The sequence below is a fragment of the Trachypithecus francoisi genome, unplaced genomic scaffold, assembly GCF_009764315.1.
Source record: "Trachypithecus francoisi isolate TF-2019V2 unplaced genomic scaffold, Tfra_2.0 Lachesis_group14, whole genome shotgun sequence".
In the NCBI taxonomy this organism is placed as follows: domain Eukaryota; kingdom Metazoa; phylum Chordata; class Mammalia; order Primates; family Cercopithecidae; genus Trachypithecus; species Trachypithecus francoisi.
In genome coordinates, this window is record NW_022681459.1 from 41549915 (window position 1) to 41574007 (window position 24093).

The window sequence follows — 24093 nt, forward strand, 5'->3', positions numbered from 1 at the left end:
TTTCTTCTGCCTCTGCCACCCCTGAGACAGCAAGGCTAACCCCACCCTTCCTTCTCCTCCTCAGACTCCTCAACATGAAGGCAACAAAGATGAATATCTTCATGAGGATCTGCTTCCACTTAAGGAACAGGAAGCGTATGTTATCTTCCTTGTGATTTTCTTAATAGCATTTTCTTTTCTGTAGCTTACTTTATTGTAAGAATACAGTATACAATACACATAACATACAACATATGTGTTAATTGACTGTTTATGTTATTGGTAAGGCTTTCAGGAAACAGTAGGCTAGTCATAGTTAAGTTTCTGGGGAGTCAAAAATTATATGCGGATTTTCAACTGTGCCCTGAATTGCCACCATCATTCAAAGATCTATTGTATATCTTCTTCTTCTTCTTCTTCTTTTTTGAGACACAGTCTTACTCTGTTGCCCAGGCTGGAATGCGGTGGCACAATCTCAGCTCACTGCAACCTCTGCTTCTCCATTTCAAGTGATTTCCTGCCTTGGTCTGCCGTGCAGCTGGAACTACAGGTGCCTACCAGCACACCTGGCTAATTTTTGTATTTTTAGTAGAGATGGGGTTTTGCCCTGTTGGTCAGGATGGTCTCGAACTCCTGACCTGAAGTGATCCACCCACCTTGGCCTCCCAGAATGCTGGGATTACAGTCATGAGCCACCATGCCTGGCCAACTGTACGTCTTCTAATCCACAAACAAAGGATGTATCCCCATTTACTTGGGTCTTCCTTAATTTCTTTCAACGTTTTGTATAAGTCTTTCACTTTTGGGGTTAAATTTACCCCAAGTATTTTATTTTTTTTATGCTATTATAATTGAATTATCTTCCTACTTTTATTTTTACATTGCTCATTGCTACTGTATAGAAATACAGTGGATTTCGCCTGTAATCCCAGCACTTTGGGAGGCTGAGACGGGCGGATCACGAGGGCAGGAGATCAAGACCATCCTGGCTAAGATGGTGAAACCCTGTCTCTACTAAAAATACAAAAAAAAATTAGCCGGGCGTAGTGGCGGGCGCCTGTAGTCCCAGTGACTCGGGAGGCTGAGGCACGAGAATGGCATGAACCTGGGAGGCAGAGCTTGCAGTGAGCCAAGATCGTGCCACTGCACTCCAGTCTGGGCGACAGAGCAAGACTCTGTCTCAAAAAATAATAATAATAAAATAAAATAAAAATAAAAACTGTTCATTTAAGGTGTTTGTCCAGTGAATCCAATATCTGGGCTTTCTCATGGACAGTGTCTCATAATTTTTGTTGTTAAAAACTGATCTTTTAAAGTAATACAATGTGGCAACTCTGGAAATCAGATTCCTGTACCCCCTTCTCCCCGGGGTTTGTTGCTGCTTGTTTGTTCGTGACTTTCCTTGGCTAATTATGTAAAATTTGTATTTGTTTTTGTGTGTGGCCACTGAAGTCTCTATTCAGTTAGCTTAATGGGCAGCTGAATCATTGGACACAAATTTTTTTAGATGCCTGGAACCAGTATGTCTCTTAGCCTTTGCTGAGGGACTCTGTGTATGGGTAGGGACACACTTTTGACCCTCAGCCAAGCAGCTGACAACTCCACCTTACTCTTTACTTCCCACTTGTGCAGAGCTTCAAGGTTAGCCAGAGGTGAGAGCTGAGATTCTCCTGAGTATGCACTCATCCCTACACATGGCCTTCTAGATTCCCAAGAATGTGTCAGAGCTTGTCAAAGCCCATATAGACATCTTATTTCCCAGCTTTTCCTTTTAAATACCTGAGTTAGCCTGTTATTTGCTCCAACTGTTATACACAACCTCAGGCAACCATGATATCTAATAATTGCCTCTGGTTGTTTTCAACAAATGCTCCTAGAGAAACAGCTCTTTATACTGGGCATCCCCCAAGTCCTATCAAATAAAGAAAGCCTTGTGGGTGGGGTGGTTATGGAACCACCAAAGAGGGCAAATAATGACAATTCTGTGGAAATGGGGCTCTGCAAGAGCTCCAACCCTCTCTACACGTTTCAGCAGCTGCCATATGTTCATTTTCACCATAGTGGTGGGCTTTTAGTCTCCAGGGCCATTGTGGAGCTGAGGGGAGAATGATGAGAACAGTGCAGGCTAAAACATCACACAGGTCAGGCATCATGGCTCATACCTGTAATCCCAAAATTTTGGGAGGCTGAAGCAGGAGGATCACTTGAGGTCAGGAGATCTAGACCAGTCTGGCCAACATAGTGAGAGTCCATCTCTATAAAAAATTAGAAAATTAGCAAGCCATGGTGGTTCACAGCTGCAGTCCCAGCATTTTGGGAGGCTAAGGCGGGAGGATCCCTGGAGCCCAGGAGTTCCAGATTACAGTGAGCTATGATGGCACCACTGTACTCCAACCTGGGAGACTGAGCAAGAACCTGTCTTAAAACAAACACACAAAGCACCACGAAGCCCACTATTCTTACTGAAAGTCAGCTGTTTTTCTTGAATTAGCATTCCCTAAATTTCTGTGTGCCTTTGGTTCATTTCCAGAGTTTTGAAACAGCTGATTATGATGATTTTTTGCCAGCATTGTCATCGATTTTCTGGAGGAGAGAATTTCCGAAAGTCCTTACTCCACCATTTAGCTGGAGTCACCCTCTCCAGAGCCATTCCTTATTCTTGCTGAGACCCAACCTCCTGCAGTGAATTGGTGAAAAGTAGATGTTCAAAATTTCAAAGGGGCAGATCTACAGGTAGAAAGCAGATCGGGGTCTGCTTTGAGCCGGGGTGGGGCAGAAAGTGGGGATTGCAAACAGGCACAAGAAAATGTTTTTTGGGTGATAGAGATGTTTTAAAACTGGATTGAAGGGATAGTGGCACAACTCTGTAAATTTACTTAAACTCAATACAATGGGTGAATTTGGAGTTAAGTAAATAATACCTGAATAAAGCTGTAAAAAAAAAAAAAAAAGTAGTGTGGAAACCTACTCAGCCATATGTCAGGACAGGTGAGCAGGAAGAAGTGCAAGGTGAGATGCCATCAGGCTACATGAATGTGTGTGCCCCTGATGCCTGTGAAGGCAGCAGGAGGCCGTGGGATCGCTCACTGGGGTGGGGGTAGACTGGGAAAGATCTATGTGTGCCCAATTGCAGAGGCCCCAGGAGTGGTGGGGACAAGAGGTCTGTGGCTCCAGACAAGTTCTGGGGCCCCCATATAAAAAGAGAGGCAAGGTCCTGGGAAGGAATGAAAACACTTTGCGTGAGGAAAGCTGCAGAGACAGAGCCCTGGAGGGCATCATCTCAGAGGAAAGGAAGATGCCCAGCCAGGGATTGAGAGGCAGCAGCCCGAGAGGAGAGCTTAGAGTCAGGAGAGAGCTCCCCAAGGGAGGGAACAAGCAACACCAGTGTCGTGGAAACATCTGTCAAGTAAGGGAAGGACTCGGGCTGCCCACGTGGCCTCGGGGACCCAAGATAGAGCTCTGTGCGGTGGAGAGGGTATGAGATTTGGGGGGACATGGCCACGTGCCGAGGCACAGGAGGTGAGGCAGGAGGGGCAGGCTGATCAAGCAGCAGCCGGCTGTCAAGCTTGCCCTCTGGCAAGAGCATGCAAAAATCTGACAGGAAGACACCCCTGGGGAGGGAGAGGTCCAGGCACACCTCGCCAGCCCCTCTGTGCTTTCAGCTTTCGGGTGTCCCAGTTACCTGCTTTCAGACTCATTGCCTCACATAAAATGGGTCATGCTTTCCTGTCAGTTGTCCAAGTCCAGCTTCTTTGTGCTTGGGGTGCTGAACCTTTCCTAGATAGTGATGGTGCTGTGCATACACCAGACCCCTGATCAGATGTGGTCTCACCTCCCCTGCGCTGATGGAACAGCTTTGCTCAAGTCCCTAGTGGGCCAGGGGTCTAGCTGAAGGGCAAATGGTCTCCAAGCTCTGAGAAACTTGGTGACATCCTGGCCCAACTCCAGCCTGAGAGCCAGCGACGGGGAGTGGGCTCACACCAGCTCAGGTGTCTGGAATCCTGGCTGAAAGCCGTTTTAAGAGATCTGCCAGAGATGAAGAGAGGCCTCTCCTGAGATCCTCCCTCCCCTAGGACCCAGAGCAGAAGAGTGTGCTTGGGCACAGCCCTGGGGCAGAGGGCCTAAGCTGACATTAGACCTATGCTGATGTCAGAGCGAGGCTGGACAGTGTGTGATGCTGGCTGGATTGGGGCCACAAGCCTGACCAGCTATTGCTCCAAAGGTCTAGCAAAGCCCAGCCCCACCGGGGACACAGGGTCTGCAGTGAGTCCCAGCTGGGACTGAGGTCACCACCAAGATCGCAGAGCTCCAGTGTCTTCCAAGTGGCCTGGGAACCAGAAACACCACAACTGAGACACTGAGTCTTCGCAGGCTAAAGGGAAATGCTCCCATGTTATAATTGAGAATTTGTTTAGATATAATGTCACTGAGTGGGGAAAGAAGGCACATGTGCACAGTAAATATACTTGTGTAATCAGCTATTCTTAAAATATAAGCCAATAAAAATAGCATCCTTATCTTACATCACACATGTGGCAGAAGGAAGAAGCCTGTAATCAGAGGCTTGCATCTGCACCATCTGAGGCACTTTTTCCAAAACAACGAGGCTGTACCCCCACCCGCCATTGCCGGCCCCATCCTGGGGGCTGATGGGAAGATCTGGATTGACTGAGGCAGGCACTTATGGTTAGAAAAGCACTCCTGGGAAATCTGATGCATACCCCTAATTGGGAACCACCGGATTTAAGAGCCAAATGTAACAAACCAAATACAGGGGAAAAACAGGAAAATGCTCCCTTTCCCTCAAATGTGCAAGCATCATCTAAGCATAGGAGCAAAGGTGATGCTGTGAAGATAAGAAGCCAGAGGTCTGGCTATGGAAACCCATAGACGTGCAAAGGCCAGGCTGTGATATGATAACATGCTGGAAGGCATATGACAAGGGAATTGAAGAGCTTTTGCACATCAGCAAAGAAAAGGTAAACATTCCAGTACAAAAATGGGCAAATGATAAGAAAAAGCAATTCACAAAAGACAGCTACAAATAGCCAAGCAACAGGCAATGAGCACTCAGCCTCAGCAGGCAGCAAACAAATACACCTAGTTCTAAAGTGAGATTTCAGGCAGTTATATATGGGCCTATATAAAACTTATCTCCAAGCTTCAAAATTAAGTGGAAAAGGCTGGGCGTGGTGTTTCACACCGGTAATCCCGGCACTTTGGGAGGCCAAGACGAGCGGATCCCTTGAGCCTAGGAGTTTGAGACCAGCCTGGCCAACATAGCTAAACTCCATCTCTACAAAAAAATACAAAATTAGCCTGGCATGGTGGCGCCCACCTGTGGTCCCAGCTACTAGGGAGGCTGAGGTGGCAGGATCACTTGAGCCCAGGAGGTCGAGGCTACAGTGAGCCTGCAGTCCAGCCTGGGTGACAGAGCGAGACCCTGTCTCAAAATAAAGTAAGGTTTCATTTTTGGCCCATCACAATGGCAAAGTCTCTTTCTAAAGGGTATGCGTGGTGGCCTGTGGCCAAGGCCTGTGCCTCTAGCAGGGTCCAGAGCACTTCTGGAAGCCCCTCCTTGATCCGGGATTCTCCTCCAGGCATTTATCCTTTAGGAATTTCAAGAATTGAGTACAGCCATCTTGTTCCAGAATGCTCCCAATATTATGTATACCAGGAAAGAAGAAAGAAACAAGAATGTATGACTAACCACCAGAGAACAGTTAAATCCATTTCAGCATCTAATGGAATGAAGGCAGCTACTGGTAACCGTATTTTAGGAGATGATTGAATGATATGAAAAATCCTTTTAAAGGGATAAAAACAAGGATCAAAACTAAATATAGAATATTGCCACTTAAAACATGCACTTATATCTGTTTACCAAAATCCAGGAAAATTTGCTAAGGCATGAAAAATGATCACTGTGGCTTGGTGAGGGCACCAGGTCTTTTTTTTTTTTTTTTTTTTGAGACAGAGTCTTGCTCTGTAGCCCAGGCTGGAGTGCAGTGGCGCGATCTGGGCTTACTGCGAGCTTCGCTGCCTCCCGGGTTCACGCCATTCTCCTGCCTCAGCCTCCCGAGAAGCTGGGACTACAGGCGCCTACCACCGCGCCCGGCTAATTTTTTTTTTTTTTTTAGTAGAGACGGGGTTTCACCGTGTTTGCCAGGATGGTCTCGATCTCCTGACCTCGTGATCCGCCCGCCTTGGCCTCCCAAACTGCTGGGATTACAGACGTGAGCCACCGCGCCCGGCCCGTACCAGGTAATTTTAATTTTCTTCTGTATACTTTTCTATGGTTCCTGAACTTTCTAAAATTATTACACCATGACTACAGTCAGGAAAAAGTAATTTTAAAAGGATCGTTGTAGTCTTTCCCCAGGGCTCCTGGCGTTCGAGCCATGTTTCCTTAGCCTGGTTGTTCTTGGCACATCTGTTCCCAAAAGGAGGCGGGCAGAGCTGGTCAAGGCCAACTTGGGGTCCACCTCCTTGGTCCCATAGCCCCCTTAGGAGGCAGACGGTGCCTGATCCATGCAGTTCTGCAGTCACACCCTGCACACCTGCCGCTTCCGCCACAGGTAACCACGCATGGGTGGGGAAGGAAGACCTGGCACCGCTGCTGCGTGGGCACCGCAGGATGGCGTGGAGGGGACCCAGGCGGGCCTGGACGAACCCTGCCCTTGGGCGCATCTGTGGCCTGAGAAAGGGGGAAGCAGCTGGGCTCCAGGCGGTCACTGCCAACACCAGGACAGCCCCATGCGTGGCACGCACTCTTTAAAGTCATTAAAAACAGAGGAAGCCCGGCCGGGCGCGGTGACTCACGCCTGTAATCCCAGCACTTTGGGAGGCCGAGGCGGGCGGATCACAAGGTCAGGAGATCGAGACCATCCTGGTAACACGATGAAATCCCGTCTCTACTAAAAAATACAAAAACATTAGCCGGGCGTGGTGGCGGGCATCTGTAATCCCAGCTACTCGGGAGGCTGAGGCAGGAGAATGGCGTGAACCCGGGAGGCGGAGCTTGCAGTGAGCCGCGACAGAGCGACTCCGTCTCAAAAAAAAAAAAAAAAGAGCCCTGCACACACGCTGACCAGGGTCTCACAGTCCTCGCCCAGGAATCCCACAGTGCCTCGCACTGGACACGCCCTTACCCGGCCAACACTGCCCCTCTGCCCCCTCCCCCACCTATTCTCCTTCCCTTCCGCTTCCCCTCCCAGCACGTGGAGAGCAAGTACCACTCTTGGCCTCCACCCGGAGGACATGCTCTAAAGCAGCGGTCCCCAACCTTCTTGGCACCAGGGACCAGTTTCGTGGAAGACAATTTTTCCGCCGATGGGGTTGGGTGGGGGATAGTTTCGGGGTGAAATTGTTCCACCTCTAATCAGCAGACATTAGATTCCCGGAAGGGGAGCACCACCTGGATCCCTGACATGCGCAGTTCACGATAGAGTTGCGCTCCCGTGAGCATGGAACGCCCCCCTGATGCGACAGGGGGCGGAGCTCCGGCGGTTAACTCGCCCACTACACACCTCTTGCTGTGAGGCACATTCCTCACAGGCCACTCCGCGGGCCAGGGGATGGGGACCCTGCTCTAAAGAACGGGTTTAGCACCGCCCCTCCTCCTTTAGAGAAGGGAACGGTGGGCCGGGCGCGGTGGCTCAAGCCTGTAATCCCAGCACTTTGGGAGGCCGAGACGGGCGGATCACAAGGTCAGGAGATCGAGACCATCCTGGCTAATACGGTGAAACCCCGTCTCTACTAAAGAATACAAAAAACTAGCCGGGCGACCAGGCGGGCGCCTGTAGTCCTAGCTACTCGGGAGGTTGAGGCAGGAGAATGGCGTAAACCTGGGAGGCGGAGCTTGCAGTGAGCTGAGATCCGGCCACAGCACTCCAGCCTGGGCGACAGAGCCAGACTCCGTCTCAAAAAAAAAAAAAAAAGAGAAGGGAACGGTGGTTTTGTCCTCAGTGCCCTTCGCTTTTGAGGGACTTCTGGCTGGAGGCGGAACTGGTGCTTTTTCATGACCACCCACCCCGCACATGGGTGGCTCAGAGGAACCTCCCAAAGAAGCCAGTGGCCTCGAGATGCAGAGGAGGAAGAACCGTGTGAAATGAATGGGCTAGGGAGGAGCCGAGGATGCCTCCAGGGCTCGAAGGGAAGGGGGGAGCCAGGAAGAAGATGCTCCCCTGTAAAGAGGGTGGTGGTTTTCTGTTTTATAGCAGAGATCTCAGAAAATAGATGAAAATCAATGTTTGCTTGATTAATTTTGAACAAATTGTAAAAATCAAATGTATTTTCCAACTTTTGATCCACACAGGGCTTTAAGCAGAAAAGGCTTCTCCTCATCAACAGGGCACACCTGCTTGCCCACCGACCTGCCTGCCACCTGCACTAATGCCACAGGCAGGAATGCAAGGTCTCCATGAGACATCTGCACACAAGAGATAGTGCACTACTCATAACAGCCAGGGAGCTACGAGTAGGTGTAGGCAGCACAAGTGTCCATCGATGGATGAAAAGACAAACAAACTGTGTGTTTGCAGACAATGGAACATCACTCAGCCTTCAAAAGGAGGAAATTCTGGGCCGGGTGCAGTGGCTCACACCTGTTATCACAGCGCTTTGGAGGCTAAGGTGGGAGGACTGCAACCTAGCGAGACCCTCTCTCTACAAAAATAAAATGCTAGCCAGGCATGGTGGTGTGTGTCTGTAGTCCCAGCTACTGGGAAGACTGAAGCAGGAGGAGCTCTTGAGCCCTGGAGTTTGAAGTTGCAGTGAGCCATGATCCTGCCATTGCACTCCAGCCTGAGTGACAGAGTGAGACCTTGTGAAGAAGAAAGAAGAAAGAAGAAGAAGAAGAAGAGGAGGAGGAGGAGGAGGAGGAGGAGGAGGAAGAAGAAGAAGAAGAAGAAGAAGAAGAAGAAGAAGAGGAGGAAGAAGAAGGAGGAGGAATTCTGACACATGTTACAATGGGGATGAACTCTGAGGTCATTGTGCTCAGTGAAATAAACCAGTCACAGAAAGACAAATACAAATACTACATGATTCCACTTACATGAGGTACCTAGAGGAGTCAAATCCATGCAGACAGAAATAGAATGGTGGGCGCCAGGGGCAAGGGGAGGCGAATGGGGATGGGGAGTGAGTGCTTCATGGGAGTAGAGTTTATGGTGGGAAGCTGAAAAGTCCTGGAGATGGATGGTGGAGATGGTGGCACAATCATGTGGATGTGCTTAGTGCCACCGAATTGGTTCAAATGGCCAATGTTGTGTTATATGTATTTTACCACAATCTAAACAATTCTTTCAAGTAAAAAATGGAGACGAAATGTGTGTCCTTTTTCTGAGGTGAAGTAGGGCAGCGCCATGTATGTCAGGTTACGGGAGGGCTGGGGTGGCAACAGGGGGCTGGCTACAGATGCTAACGCTCTTTGGGATCTTTGGCTGCGCCGTGGCCGGTGGGGCAGCCCATGTTGGCCCTGAGGAGCTGAGTCACAAGGCGTCTCCACCGCGCCTGTGGGAGTTTAACTCACGGAGGTGTCAGCGCCCACAGAGAGTGGCCAGCGCCACTGAAATACTTCATTATTCATATTTCTGGAGAGGAGGGGCACACTCGTCCCACCCATAAGGCCACAGGGGGTGACCCAGGTTGGGTCAGGAAGCAGAGAGGAAACAGGGAAAGCTGAGACCAGAGCTTTTCAAGGTGGGGCAGGGGAAGAGCTCAGGACCAGCTGGTCTGAGTAAGACTGGCTGGTCAGTCTATAGGGCCATCCCTAGTGCCTGCTGCCTGGTCCTGTGTGATTCAGGACCCAGGAAATAGTGGCTTGATTGTGAGAGTTAGATAGAGGGGGTGGTTGGGGGTATGGACTTGGGACTGGTTGGTCTGCATGTGAATAAACAGGCTCCCAGGAAAGCAGTTCATCATCTCTAGGATTTAGCTGTCTCTGGGAGGGACAGTTTCTTCCCACCAGCCTGGCCTCCCAAGATATCAAAACATCATAACATATAAATAGCATTTAGGCCAGGTGCAGTGGCTCATGCCTATAATTCCACCAATTTTTCCAAGCCAAGATGGGAGGATTACTTGAGGCCAGGAGTTCGAGACCAGCCTGGGCAACAAAGCGAGGCCTCATCTCTACTAAAAATAGAAAATTAGCTGGACGTGGTGGTACGCACCTGTAGTCCCAGCTACTCCGGAGGCTGAGTCAGGAGAATTACTTGAGCCCAGGAGTTTGAGGCTGCAGTGAGCTGTGATCATGCCACTGCACTCCAGCTTATGTGACAGAGTGAGATCCTTGTCTCAAAAAGAAAAAAAATGGCCGGGCGCGGTGGCTCAAGCCTGTAATCCCAGCACTTTGGGAGGCCGAGAGGGGTGGATCACGAGGTCAGGAGATCGAGACCATCCTGGCTAACACGGTGAAACCCTATCTCTACTAAAAATACAAAAACGAGCCGGGCGAGGGGGCGGGCGCCTGTAGTCCCAGCTACTCAGGAGGCTGAGGCAGAAGAATGGCATAAACCCGGGAGGCGGAGCTTGCAGTGAGCTGAGATCTGGCCACTGCACTCCAGTCTGGGCGACAGAGCGAGACTCCGCCTCAAAAAAACAAACAAACAAACAAACAAACAAAAAACAAAAAGAAAAAAAAGATCATTAGTGCACACTGGCCACCTGTCCACAGCATCTGTCTGAGCACCCGGGAGTGCCCAGGAAGTGTTTCCAAACCCTCAAGGGTGATACGTGTGAACAATAACTGGAAAACCTTTACTAGCAGGCCGTTGTGCAGACAGATGATCTCTGAGGTTGGCTGAACTGGCTCCTGTGCAGACAAGCCCTGTCTGTTTGACTCTGGCCCCCTTGCCTTAGTTTTCTGGGCCTCGAGACCCAAAGTCCAAGCACCTCATCTTTTAATTCCTTTCCCTATTAACAGAACTCCATTCACGGCCTCCGTAAACCTTGTGCACCCCCAGCCCTGCCCTGCCTCACACCCCGCGAGCACCTTCCAGCTTCCTGGAGGCCTGGGGCCTCGCAGGGCTTCCTCCTGCGCGTTTCACTGAGGAGGGACTTGCTGAGTTGTGGGCTCCTGAAGACACCCCTGCAGGGAGAGGAGACTCTGGAGCTCACCAAGGCTGTGGGCAGTCTCCTGGCTGAGCGTGAGGTCTGCTCCAAGCTGGGAAAGCCTTGGCCAGCATGGCGCCCTAGGTAGAAATTATTCCATGCCTGCCATTCCCAAGTTAGGGCCCCTTGAAAAATCACAAGGTCATGCCCTGGCATGCTTAGGTTGAAAAAGAATAACGCAAAGGGAAGAAGTTAGGAAAAGACCTACTGGAAGTACTATGTCACCTTCCCGTGTTCAAGAACAGGCACCTGAGATTCTGCTAATTCATGGAGCAAGGAGCCTGAGACCCAGCCCATGCAGGATGCTGGTCCAGATGTCCCTGCCTGAGTGCCAGAGCGAACATTGGCAAGCTGCGGCTCCTGGCCACTGGCCGTGGCTCCTACTCACTGCCTGGGGCTCCTCTTCACTGCCTGGGGCCCCTGACCACTGCCTGAGGTTCCTGGCCACTGCCCAGGGCTCCTGGCCACTTCCCAGGTCTCTTAACCAGTGCCTGGGGCTCCTCCTCCTCACTGCCCAGGGCTTCTGATCACAGCCTGGGGCTCCTGACCACTGCCTGGGGCTCCTGACCACTGCCTGGGGCTCCTGACCACTGCCTGGGGATCCTGACCTCTGCCTGGGGGTGTGCACTACCCGGGGCTCCTTTTGTGCCTCCTGGAAGAGCAAAGTCATTGTTTTCATTACAAAGTTGTCAGTTCATTTTAGTCACAGAGGTTTCCGTTCTTTTCAGAACTTTCTTCTGGATGCAGACACAGTGCTGTCCCTTCCCTGGGGTCTCTCGGGCCCTTCCCCACATGCACTCTGCAGGCATGGCTGAGGGTGCACAGGATGCGGCGCTGAGTGAAATGCACTCCCTGTCCTGGAGGTGCCGAACGTGGCGGAGAATCCCCCCACACCCCCACAGGGCAGATGCTGCATGGGAGGACAGACATAGCACATGGCTGTCTGACCCAAGACAGGGCTGTGGGTGAGGCCTAGGAGAGAGGAGGTAAGGAGGGCAGCTTCGAGGGCAGCGAGCTGGGCTTTGCAGACCAAGCAGGGTTTCACTGAAGAGCACCTGGGGCAGGAGGGAGTCAGCCTGACTCTCTGGCCTCACAACCTCAATTCTGTTCAGTAGCCCTCTGCCTAGCACAGCTCAGGGGTGTCAGGTTCCGGCCTCCACCCAGTTTGGGTGACCCCTATCCCCTGCCAGTGACTGCTGAGGGCACAGTTTCGCTCTGTCGCCCGGGCTGGAGTGCAGTGGCCGGATCTCAGCTCACTGCAAGCTCCGCCTCCCGGGTTTACCGCCATTCTCCTGCCTCAGCCTCCCGAGTAGCTGGGACTACAGGCGCCCGCCACCTCGCCTGGCTAGTTTTTTGTATTTTTTGGTAGAGACGGGGTTTCACAGTGTTAGCCAGGATGGTCTCGATCTCCTGACCTCGTGATCCGCCCACCTCGGCCTCCCAAAGTGCTGGGATTACAGGCTTGAGCCACCACGCCCGGCCTAGAATGCACTCTTTATTGATGAAGATAGCCATAGGAAGAGATGGCCTCTTCTTCCTAGGACACTATCACATCTGGTGTGAAGACCGAAATGGCAGCAGAGGAAAGCCAACTGAAGATGGCAGAGCAGAGATAGGAAGATACCCTTGATGTCATCATGGGTCCAAGGAGTCAGGGGCCTCCCACCCTGGGCTTCCCCAATGTGAGGCCTAAACACCTTTGCTGTGTGAGCAGGGGAGGCGAGGTTCTTCCTGCTGCCTGGGGCAGCCAAGCCTATACAGCAGACCTGAGAAACAGATGTCCTGAGGCCAGGTCACAGGTTGTGCAGGGGTGTGGCTAGAGACGGAAGCATGAAGTAGGGCAAGGTGGGAACCAGAAAGACCTGGGATCATGCTCTCTGGGAATCAGGATCCCCAGAGGACTGCGCATGGCTGGGCTGAGCATCTGCTCAGGTGGGAGGAACTCTTAGAGCCCTGGGGCTGTGGGGTCAGAGGTCACAGAGAGCAGGGACAGGATATAGGAACTGAAGGTGGCCTGGAACTCCCGGTGTAGAGCCTGGATGTGCATGGACAGAGGAACAGGGAGGTCACAACCCAGGGCATCTTTCTAAGGCTGAGACTTGAGTCGGTTCATAGGTGAAAGAGATTTAAGCTGCAAGAGATGAGGCAAGGGAGGCCGGTGTTTGTGGGGTGAGGCTCACGGGCGGAGGGACTGGCCTGGGTTCTCTTTCACTGGACCCGAAGCTGCCAGAGGGATCCGGTGGAGAAGAGAGGAAACTTCGTCCTTCACTCTTTCCTGGGCGTCTGCCACATGCCGAACCCTGTTCTAGAGGAAGGGTCCGAAACCATTTTCTGTGCGGCGCCAGAGAGAATATGTTTCAGACCTTGCAGCAGAAGAGGCAAAACTGGAGATACCATGTAGGTACTTACATCACAAGAAATGTGTACTTACATCACATTTCCACACAATTTTTATTGATGAAATTCAAATATAATAACTGTACAGTTTTTCATAAGATAGGTCTACTAATGAGAAGAATGGAATTGTTTTTAATTGAATTATTTAAATTGTGGTAGAATACACATAACATTCACCACTCTGACCATTTCTAAGCATGCAGTTCAGGGGCAATAAGTGCATTCACATTCGGCTCTCACCATTACCCACCTCCAGGGCTTGGTCGTGTAAAACCGAGAGTGTTGGCCGGGCGTGGTGGCTCACACCTCTAATCCCAGGACTTTGGAAGGCCAAGGAGGGCAGATCACGAGGTCAGGAGATCGAGACCATCCTGGCTAACATGGTGAAACCCCGTCTCTACTAAAAATATAAAAGGCGCCTGTAGTCCCAGCTACACGGGAGGCTGAGGCAGGAGAATGGCGGAACCCGGGAGGTGGAGCTTGCAGTGAGCCGAGATCGCACCACCGCACTCCAGCCTGGGCAACAGAGTGAGACTCCGTCTCAAAAAAGAAACAAACAAAAAAAAAGAGACTGTTCCATTAGACGCCAATGCTCCATCCCCACCTCCCCAGCCCCTGCCAACCATCATTCTGCTTTCTGTCTCTAAGGATTTGACTACACAGTGTACCTCATATAAATGGAATCATACAGTATTTGTCTTTTGTGTGATTGGCTTAGATTGGCTTATTTCACTGAGCATAATGACGTCAAGGTTCATCAATATTAGGGCATGTATCAGAATTCCTTTTCTCTTTGAGGCTAAATTTTCCAGTGTATGTGTAAACCACATTTTGTTCATCTATTCATCTGTTGACTGACACTTGGGTTTCTCCATCCCAAGCAACCTAAGTTAGGTTGGCGGTTGTGAATGATGCTGCTGTGAACGCAGGTATGCAGGTCCCTCCTGGAAACCTTGCTTTTCAAACCTTTCGGGTATACTGACAAGTAAAATTGCTGGATCACATGGTCATTCTAGTTTTTTTTTTTTTTTTTTTTTTGAAACAAGGTTCCTGTTACCCAGGCTGGAGTGCAGTGTTACAGTCATGGCTCACTGCAAAATCAAACCCCTTGGCTCAAGTGATCCTGTTGCCTCAGCCTCCTGAATAGCCGGGATCACAGGTGCATATCACCTTGTCTGGCTAATTTTTTTTTCTTTTGTAGAGACAGGGTCTTACTATGTTGCCCAGGCTGGTCTTGAACTCCTGGCTTCAAGGGATCCTCCCGCCTCAGCCTCCCAAAGTGGTAGGATCACAGGTATGAGCCACCGTGGCTGGCCCTATTTTTAATTTTTTGAGGAATCCCCATACTGTTTGCCACGGTGGCTGCACCATTTTGCATTCCCAGGAACATTGCAGAAGGGTTCTAATTTCCCACAACCTCATCAACACTCGTTATCCTTGGAATTCTTTTTTTGTGTACAGGAGAAACTTTTTGCTTAATCAAGATTCAAAACTGGTGTTTCCTGTCATCAAGCTGAAATGTTCTTCTGTTAGCGCTGGTCTGTAGTGAGATTTTATGTGTTTCTCTTTTCTTTATGACTCAAACATTTTCTTTCTTTTCAGCTTCTATTTCTCTTAGGCCCTTGTCTGTTTATTTGCTCCTGTTTTTCTTGTGTAATATTCATCTCTGAAATGAAATGTATTTATTTGTTTATATATATATATATTTTTTGAGATGGAGTGCCGCTCTGTTGCCCAGGCTGGAGTGCAGTGGCGCAGTCTCCGCTCACTGCAAGCTCTGCCCCACGGGTTCACGCCATTCTCCTGCCTTAGCCTCCCGAGTAGCTGGGACTACAGGCGCCCGCCACCGCGCCCGCCACCACGCCCGGATAATTTTTTCTTTTTGTATTTTTAGTAGAGACGGGGTTTCACAGTGTTTGCCAGGATGGTCTCTATCTCTTGACCTCGTGATCCGCCCACCTCAGCCTCCCAAAGTGCTGAGATTACAGGTGTGAGCCACCACGCCTGGCCTGAAATGCTATTTAAATGTTCATTATAACCCTTCCCTAAATTCTTGCCATTCATTTTGCATTTTTAAAAAGTTTTAAGTTCAGAGAAATGTATGTATGTTGTCACGTATCTTGTATCAGTGTCTTGTTTAAAGTTTGTTTGGACATGATTGGGGCATAGTTCTCATCCATTTTACATTATTCGTCCTATTTTATTTTATAATACACTTATAATCCTTTGCATAGGAGTTGACCTTGAAATTTGCATCCTTAAACTTAAAGGAGGGTGCCCTTCCCTGCGGCCTGCCAGCGTCTGTTGCGCTCCTCTGCTCGTTTCGCAGTCCGCTGCCTCCCTCTCCTTGCGTCCTCGTTCAGCTCTGCTTGGTGTTATCTTCCCCTCCCCACCCCTCTGCCACGCCCCCCAGCCTCCCCCAGCACTTCCCCCACCACAGATGCCAATACCTCATGGATTTGCCCCGAGGCCGTGGCCTCCCCTCACTAGGTTGTAAATTCCATCGTGGGCTTTGGTTTCACTACCTGGGTTCTGGTTGCCCCTTCTATTCTTATAGAGAATTCAGGGGAAATCAAAATCAAAATCAATATCTTCCTCACCCTGCTCACCTTGTCAGAAGTTCCTCTTGCTTTCAAAACGCTGTGCCCCTCCCCTGGGAAGCCCGGGGCTTAGGTCTTTAGGCTTAGGGATGGGCTGGGCTCCCGGGCCTGCAGCGGAACCTCTTCCCCTTGGTTTCCTGAGCTAGGAATGGTTGTGTGCCAGGCGCCACTGCGTGAGGCTGCACGCAGAAAGCGCTGGGCGTTTGGAAGCTGGCAAGGGCCACTGAGTTTTGCTCACCGTTGCCATTCAGTCGTGATTTATCTACAAATGCTGGCTCCTGAAGGACAGAATCCGTGTGTGTGTTCGTCTGCCCGGGCTGCCGTGATGAAGTACCACAGGTTGGGCGGCTTAAACAACAGACACCTACTCCTCGCAGTCTTGGAGGTTGGAAGGGTTGGTCCTTCTCAGGCCTCTCTCCTTGGCTGAGAGATGGCTGTTCTCTCCCTGCGTTCTCACTGGGTCTTTCCTTTTCCTCTGTGCCTGTCTGGGTCCTAATCTCTTCTTCTCCTTCGAGACTGAGTTTTGCTCTGTCACCCAGGCTGCAGCACAGTGGCATGATCATAGCTCACTGCAAGGCTCAAGCGATCCTCCCACCTCGGCCTCCCAAGTAGCTGGGACTACAGGCATAGTCCCACGCTAATTTTTGAATTTTTTGTAGACACAGGGTCTTGCTATATTGCCTGGGCTCAAGTGACCCTCCCACCTCAGCCTTCTGAGTAGCTGTGACTAGGGGTACACAACACCACACCTGGCTAATTTTTTTTTTTTTTTTTGGTAGAAATGGGATCTCACTCTGTTGTTCAAGCTAGTCTTGAGAGGTGAAGCCAGCTGGGCTTCCCTGTCAGGTGGGGACTTGGAGAACTTTTCTGTCTAGCTAAAGGATTGTAAACACACTAATTAGTGCTCTGTGTCTAGCTAAAGGTTTGTAAACTCACCAATCAGCACTCTGTAAAAATGCACCCATCAGGCCGGGCGCGGTGGCTCAAGCCTGTAATCCCAGCACTTTGGGGAGGCCGAGACGGGCGGATCACGAGGTCAGGAGATCGAGACCATCCTGGCTAACACTGTGAAACCCCGTCTCTACTAAAAAATACAAAAAACTAGCTGGGCGAGGTGGCGGGCGCCTGTAGTCCCAGCTACTCGGGAGGCGGAGGCAGGAGAATGGCGTAAACCCGGGAGGCGGAGCTTGCAGTGAGCTGAGATCCGGCCACTGCACTCCAGCCCGAGCGACAGAGCGAGACTCCGTCTCAAAAAAAAAAAAAAAAAAAATGCACCAATCAGCGCTCTGTGTCTCCTAAAGGTTTGTAAACACACCAATCAGCACTCTGTGTCTAGCTAATCTTGTGGAGACCTGGAGAACTTTTCTATCTAGCTTAAGGTTAGGAAATGCACCAATCAGCACTCTGTGTCTAGCTAAAGGTTTATAAACACACCAATCAGCACTCTGTAAAAACGGACCAATCAGCACTCTGTAAAATGGACCAATCAGCACTCTGTAAAATGGACCAGTCAGCAGGATGTGGGGTGGGCCAAATAAGGGAATAAAAAAGCTGGCTATTCCTGAGCCAGCAGTGGCAACCCGCTGGGGTCGCCTTCTAGGCTGTGGAAGATTTGTTCTTTTGCTCTTCACAATAAATCTTGCTGCTGTTCACTCTTTGGGTCCGCAGTACCTTTATGAACCTTTGGGTTCGCACTACGTTAACACTCACTGCGAAAGTCTGCAGCTTCGCTCCTGAAGTCAAGTGAGACGACAAACCTACTGGAAGGAAGAAACTCCAGACACATTTGAACATCTGAAGGAGCAAAGTCCAGACACACCATCTTTAAGAACTGTAACACTCCCCAGAGGGTCTGCAGCTTCATTCTTGAAGTCAGTGAGACCAAGAACCCACCAGAAGGAACCAAACTCCTGGTTCAAACACAGTCTCAAACTCCTGGGCTCAAGTGATCCTCTCACTTTGGCCTCCCAAAGCACTGGGATTACAGGCCTAATCTCTTCTTCTTATAAGAACACCTGCCATGACTTGTGGTGTGTGTTGCCAAGGCGCGGGCCTGGTGGACCATAGGGGCAACGTTATTGCCATCATCCTCTCCCTCTGTCCCAGGGAGTCGAGATGTCAGGACTCAGCTCTCCAGAGATGGAGGGCTGTCATAACCTACTTAGGCTACTGGACAATGAGGAGATTCATGGCCTTGTGCAACACTGTCACCAATTGCCTGGTTCAGCCCAAAGACCACCAATGTAAGGGCAGACCTGTGCCATGGAAGGCAGCCACCCTTTCCCATGCCTCACGTTGACCCCAGGTCACTGGAGCCCAGGAGTGGAGGGGTTCGAGGCCTAGCACCCAGACAGTCTCAGAACCTGCTTAGGCAGAATCCTGGGGAATCCCTGCCACCATGGCAGATCCACTGCTCTGGAACTGATAGGGAAATGCTGAGAAGGGAGGAGCATGGTCCTTTTTTTTTTTTTTTTTTGAGGCGGAGTCCGGACTGGAGTGCAGTGGCCAGATCTCAGCTCACTGCAAGCTCCGCCTCCCGGGTTTACGCCATTCTCCTGCCTCAGCCTCCCGAGTAGCTGGGACTACAGGCACCCGCCACCTAGCCCGGCTAGTTTTTGTATTTTTAGTAGAGACGGGGTTTCACCGTGTTAGCCAGGATGGTCTCGATCTCCTGACCTCGTGATCCGCCCGTCTCGGCCTCCCAAAGTGCTGGGATTACAGGCTTGAGCCACCGCGCCCGGTGATGATACAGAAGAGGGGAAGGCAAGTACCCGGTAGAGGAGGGCGTAGTCCCTAAGCCTCCACCCTCACGAACCTAAGTGAGGACAGGCATTTCCTGACCAAATGTTACATTTTCCAAGACCACCTTTGCTGCCACACCCCATCCTGCACCTATAAAAACCCAGACCCTAGCAAGGCAGAGGCAGGAGCGGCTGGACGTGGAGAGGAACACATTGGCGGAAGGACACACAAGTGGCCGGATGGCAAGAGGAATGTGCTGACAGGCACCAGCATGCCACTGACCACAGAATGACGTGGAGTTTGGCGGGGGGAGTTGGAGGAGTGCCTGGGCCACTCAGCGGCCTGACTTCAGGGGAAAACTATCTCCCTTCTGGTTCCCCCATCTGCTGAGAGCCACTTCCACTCAATAAAACCTTGCACCCATTCTCCAAGCCCATGTGTAATCTGGTTCTTCTGGTACATCAAGGCAAGAACCCGGGATACAGAAAGCCCTCTGTCCACGCAACAAGTAGAGGGCCTACGCTGCCTGTAGACAGCAAAACTAAAAGAGCAAACAATAGCACATGCCAGCTGAGGCTTCAGCTGTGAACATTCACCTCTAGACACTGCCGTGGGGTCGGAGCCCCACGGCCTACCCATCTGTATGCTCCCCTAGCAGTGGGAGAAACAGGACACTGAAGAAGCGAGCCACACCCCCATCCCACACCCTGCAAGGAACACAAGGGAACCTTTCCCGTTTTGGAACCACGACACAGGCTTGGGCAGCCGGTTCCCCGGGAGGTCGTGGTGGTGACAATGGCGTAGCTTCCAGGATTATCCATGTCATGGGCAGCACTTGCTGATTTGAGGATTTGGAGCGCCGTTCGTGCAATGTTAGTGGAGAGTCCAAGGGCAGAACTTCTGAGGCGTAGAAACGTCCACCAAAAAGTCACATTTAAGTACTTGGCAATACCAGGGGGTTGTTATACCTCCAGTTACTAAAAAACAGTCTTATTCAGCATACAAAAGCAATCAGAGCCAAAATTGAAGGAAACACCAGAGCCAGTTAGAAAGACAGAGGACATCCAGCTCTTTCAACAGCAGGCAAAAGATTAAAAGGCTGAAAAGGTTGATTTTCATTGCCTGGGAGAATTCTGTCACTGGGTCTTTGGACTTCTTAATTCTCACAATTCTTTCCTGGGACCACCTCAAGATGAATGGGAACCACAGCATGATGTCCAGCTTAGGTTCTATTACAAGTCAGAACAAAGCATGATAGACTGGCTGGGCATGGTGGCTCACACCTGTAATCCCAGCATTTTGGGAGGCTGAGGTGGGTGGATCACTTGAGGTCAGGAGTTTGAGACCAGCCTGGCCAACATGGTGAAACCCCATCTGTGTTAAAAATACAAAAATTAGCCAGGTATGGTGGCACATGCCTGTAGTCCCAGCTACTCGGAAGGCTGAGTCAGGAGAATCACTTGAACCTGGGAGGCAGACGCTGCAGTGCCCCGAGATCACACCACTGCACTCCAGCCTGGGCAACCAAGTGAGACTCTTTCTAAAAAAAAAAAAAAAAAGATAAAAAGAGGCCGGGCGCCGTGGCTCATGCGTATAATCCCAGCACTTTGGGAGGCTGAGGCGGGCAGATCATGAGGTCAGGAGATTGAAACCATCCTGGCTAACACTGTGAAACCCCGTCTCTACTAAAAATACAGAAAAAGCCAGGCGTGGTGGCGGGCGCCTGTAGTCCCAGCTACTTGGGAAGCTAAGGCAGGAGAATGGCATGAACCCGGGAGGCAGAGCTTGCAGTGAGCGGAGATCGCGCCACCGCAGTCCAGCCTGGGCGACAGAGAGACTCCGTCTCAAAAAAAAAAAGTGATGAACTACCATGGGACAGAAATCATGAGTCTGTTTGCCGTCACTAGTAAAAGAATTTCTTTTTCTCAGCCCAACCTAGATTCACGTGGACTGAAATGTGCTTCTTCTCTTCATGGGCTGGTGATGGTTGGAACTGCTAGGATTGTCCATCGAAGGAATACTTGCTTGGGCATTTTTGAACAATTTTTTTGGCTCACCTGCTGCCCTTTTGTGGAGAATACTTGGAAAATCAAATTTATCAACCTGAGAATTGTTGGAGACAGTTCCCTTGCTCCTGGAATTACTGAAACCAGCTGTTACATTTGAACAAGGTTGTCTAGAGGTCTTTCGTAGTATAATCACCTTACGTGGTACCAACACAGTATGACATCATGTAAAGCAGGCATTGGTAGTGGAACCGGAGACCAATTTTTATGTAGCGGAAATGAGGCACTGCTGAACAAATGAGAACTGGGTTTACCTGACCTTCTAAAGCATTGAGCGCCAGCAGTCTAAAACATCTCTACGGAAACGCTTCCAAATACATCAGTAATGTCTAAGTGATTTCAGATGTGAGGACTGATGTATTTTAGTTGAAATACCTTTCTGAACTCTAGACTTAGAGTTCATAGACATATTCTGTGAATACTTACCTATTTTTGCCTGAGCTGCAGCAAATGTTCTTAAAGCTTAAGGCAAATAAATCTTACTTTAGATGTTATAGAAAAGAAGGAGGAGAAGGAGAAGAAGACCCGTTATATGGGATTAGGGCCCACACTAATGACCTCATTTTAATTAATTCGGGTCTTTACAGGCCCAGTCTCCAAATATAGCCACATTCTAAGGGAGCAGGGCTTAGGACTTCAACAAGTGAATTTGGGGGACACAGTCCAGCCCATAACAATGTTGTAATTCATTTCATATGCCCGCAGCACCTGACACATAACACGCATACACACAGATATACGGAAACAGGGTGCGCTGTTGCTACACACGACACCTGTCTTCAAACCGCCCTTCCCCGGTGAGTGTCCTTGAGCAAGCTCGCCCGCCCCCCGTCCTCATTTCTCCACTAGAGGGCAGCCAGCGCCTGTTAAAGAGGGCCCAGGCCTTTGCAAGGGGGTCACACTCAGCCACATTCTCGGTCGTTGCACATCACGAGCTGGAATGGAGGTTCTAAATTTTCTCTCTTGTTCCATGCCGTGCTAATGCCACTTAAGGTCCCTGCAGGCCCCGCATCATTAACATGGGGTGGGGGCCCCTCTCTTGTCCTCAGCGAGGGGAGAGAACCCAGGGTCCCCAGGGTCCCCTTCTGTGAATTTGTAGTCTGCACACACACCCTGCGGAACAGGCACTGTGTCCGCAGCTGGAGAGGATCGGGGGTGCGGGAGAGGTGGGACAGATTCTACAAAGATTCAGAGAAGCCAGTGAACTCCACTAGTGGTTTTACTGATTCCCTGCCATAAGACAGGAAGGGGCACCTCTGTTTCCTTTTCTCCTCCTATCCCAAATCTCTGGGGCCTCCGGCCTCCATTCTCCTCTCCAGCCGAGGGCTGTGAGGTGCTGCCTGTCTTTGGATGACTGCTCTGTGTAATGCTGGGAGCGCGCTGATCGACCACATGACAGTCAGGCAATTAGGAGACGCAGGAGAGTCCCTGGCCCCCACTCTGATGCTTCTCCCTGCAGAATGCACCTTCTCCTCCCCTCACCACCTTCCTCAGAGGTGCTCTGCCAGGAATGCTGGAAATGAGCAGCCCTGGGCTCTCTGGTTCACAGCCAAGGGTGGACGTTGCCGGGCGGGAACTTTCAGCTCCCGTGCAGTGATATTCGATCCTGGTTCCAACAAGGGACGGGTTCCCCACCCCACACCATCAGGGTGTACACTCCTCCCACAAGAAAAGAGATTACAAGGGATAAAAAAAAAAATAGGTAGTTAGAAGGAATAAGTTCTAGTATTTGAAAGTAGAGTAGGAAAGTTATAGTTAACAATAATGTATTGTATATTTCTGGGGTTGTTTTGTTTTGAGATGGGGTCTCGCTCTGTCACCCAGGCTGGAGTGCAGTGGCACAATCTCAGCTCACTGCAACCTCCGTCTCGCAGGTTTAAGAGATTCTCCTGCCTTAGCCTCCTGAGTAGCTGGGATTACAGGCACCTGCCATCGCGCCCAGCTAATTTTTGTATTTTTATAGAGACGGGGTTTCCATGTTGGCCAGGCTGGTCTCGAACTCCTGATCTCAGGTGATCCACCTGCCTCAGTCCCCCAAAGTGCTGGGATTACAGGCATGAGCCACCACGCCTGGCCTGTATATTTCAAAATAACTAGAATTGGAATGTTCTCAACACAAAGAAAAAACAAATGTTTGAGGAGATGGACATCCCAATGACCCTGATTAGAACATTATATGTTATACGCATGTATCAAAATATCATATGTGCCCCAAAATATGTACAACTCTGAAATATCAATAAAAAAGAAAAGAGATCTATTACACAGCAGGGTAACTACAGTCAATAATAAGGTATCAAACATCAACAGATGAATGGATGAAGCCAGTGTGGTATAGATACACCATGGAGTGCTACAAAGCCATGAAAATAGAGTGAGATCCTGTCATTTGCAACAGCATGGCTGTAACTGGAGATCATTGTGTTAAGTGAAATAAGCCAGGCACAGAAGGACTAACTTCACTCGTTTGTGGGAGCTGAAATTAAAATTCCCAGAGGCAGGTTTCACACTTCTAAAAGCCCCCTTCTAACTGCCTCATTCACAGCAGCATCATTCTCAACAGCCAAAAGGAGGGACCCACCCAGTGCCTCTCCACGGATGGGCAGGAAAACAAAATATGGTGTAAACCTGCCACGGAGCATCATTCAGCCTTGGACAGGAAGGAACTTCTGACATAGGCCACAACGTGGATGAAATGACATTCTGTTGAGTAAAACAAACCAGACACAAAAATTGCACGACTCCAATTATATGAGTCATCAAATTCCCAGAGACAGAAAGTAAAATCGTGGTTGCCAGGGGCTAGGAGAAGAAGACATGGGGAGTTTAATGGGCACGATATTACAGTTTAGGAAGATGAAGACCTTCTGGAAATGGGCAGTGGTGCTGGTTGTGCAATGATGTTAATGTACTTAATACTACAGAACTGTACACTTTAAAATGGTTAGAAAGAATGGTAAATTTTATGTTGTGTATATTTTGCCATGATTTTTTAAAGTGACCACAAAAGTTACCCCTTCCAAATGGCAGTACTCCATCAGGAAGGGAGCCTCGAGGTCTAGGGGCTGGCATCGGCCCACCTAGCTTGGCAAGGGATTCTGCACCCTGGAGGAAGACACACCGTCAGCCGCAGTGGTCCCAAGACTGGTGCACACCACTGGGGAGCATCATGCCCAGGCCCAAGAGGGACAAGG

The 24093-nt window shown here is 50.2% G+C and overlaps 1 long non-coding RNA gene and 1 pseudogene across 1 annotated transcript; both read left to right on the forward strand.

Annotated features, from left to right (window-relative positions):
- Positions 1-12919: 12919 nt before the first annotated feature.
- Positions 12920-13784, forward strand: LOC117096705. Its single transcript, XR_004442599.1, has 3 exons — positions 12920-13026; positions 13318-13491; positions 13748-13784. It is a non-coding gene; the product is annotated as an uncharacterized LOC117096705 (long non-coding RNA).
- Positions 13785-18206: 4422 nt separating this feature from the next.
- LOC117096529 lies at positions 18207-21140 on the forward strand (annotated as a pseudogene).
- Positions 21141-24093: the final 2953 nt, after the last annotated feature.